The sequence below is a fragment of the Echinops telfairi genome, unplaced genomic scaffold, assembly GCF_000313985.2.
Source record: "Echinops telfairi isolate 266 unplaced genomic scaffold, ASM31398v2 ScPeMD7_7457;HRSCAF=8495, whole genome shotgun sequence".
NCBI classification, from domain to species: Eukaryota; Metazoa; Chordata; class Mammalia; order Afrosoricida; family Tenrecidae; genus Echinops; species Echinops telfairi.
Window position 1 is genome coordinate 7,228,559 of NW_022111357.1, and position 1,571 is coordinate 7,230,129.

Genomic DNA, 1,571 nt, shown 5'->3' on the forward strand with positions numbered 1-1,571 from the left:
ATGCAGGGCTTTCACTATTTTCTTCAGCTTTTTTCAGCTTGAGAAATTCTGAGCAGGCTCTTCTCTTTTAATTATTCCTATTTCATCATTTCTTCCTTTTCCTTCAGCTACACTACATTCAAGTCTCCAAGTCTCTGACATCCATGTTGGTTGCTATTTCTTCCCTGCCTTTTGCTCTCTTCACATTGGGGTCATTTCGCTTCCCTCTGGTCTTCGGGCATGAATGCTTAACTGACTCTGGAGATTGTCCCTAAATTCAGGTAGAAAATCAGCAAAATCACACTTATGCTTTCATGAAGTAATTTCCATTTTCACCAGCTTTAACTTGAATTTGCATATGGCAACTGTTGGTCTGTTCTGTAGTCAGCCTCTGGCCTTGTTCTGATTGATGATATTGAATTTCTCCATTATCTCTTTCCACAGATGTAGTCCATTTGATTCTGTGCATTCTAGCTAGAGAGGCCCATGTGTATAGTTCCCATATATGCTGTTGAAAAAAAATGTATTCCCAGTGATTATGTCACCGAGCTTACAGAATTCTGTCCTGAGATCTCCAGCATCATTCCTAACACTGAAACCGCGTTTTCTAACTACTTGGTCTTTTTGTTTGTTTACAACCTATATATTCCCATCCCCAGTAATGACCAATACATGGTATGTTTGATAAGTTTCAGACTTCAGAAGTTAATAAAAATCTTCCATTTCTTCACCTTTACCATTTGTAGTCGTTGTTTTATAAATCTGAAGAATATTCATATTAACTGATCTTCCTTGTAAACCTGTATAGACATTGTGTTGATAGCATTGTACTTCAGGATTGATCTTAGAATGTCCTTCTTGACAACAAATGTGAGGCTGCTCCTCTTCAATTTGCTATTTCCGGCATAGTAGAGATAGGATTCCCTGATTCCAAACGGCCAATACAAGTTCATTTCCGCTCACTGATGCCTAGGATATCTATTTTCAAGTATTCCATTACATTTTTTAAACTTCCCATTGTCCTATATTCATAGTTTGTGTAGTCCGCAATCGGATTTTTAATCGATGTTTGCACCTGTTTCTTCTCATTTGGAGCCATAGCACATCAACAAACGCAGGTCTTGAAAGCGTTATTCCATCTACATCCTTAAGGCCACCTCTACTTTGGGGAGCAGCTCTTCCGCAGTCGTATGTTGAGCATCCTGCAACCTGAGGGGTCCTCCTTCGAGCGCCGTATCAAACAATGTCCCGCTGTTGTTCATGAGGCTCTTTCCTTGGCTGTTTCTCTTGTTGTTGCTTTGGATTTTCGTTATTTTGGGTTTTACTGTTCTCGTGAGTTAGATGGAGGCCAGCAGAGCAGGTCATCAGCCCTGCATTCAACTACTCACACAGACTTTGTTGCAGCTCATCCACTAGAGGGCCCTCAACGTGCCAGCCCCTCCACTGCTTTCTCCCTGTGTTTCCTGCTCAGTCAGAGCAAAATGCATTTTGATCCGTGTGGTTCAACAAAGAAATTCATTGCCCTGCAATTTCTGACAGAAGCAACCGCTAGCCATGACAGGACAGTTACTGCATTCATCTATCTCTGTCAC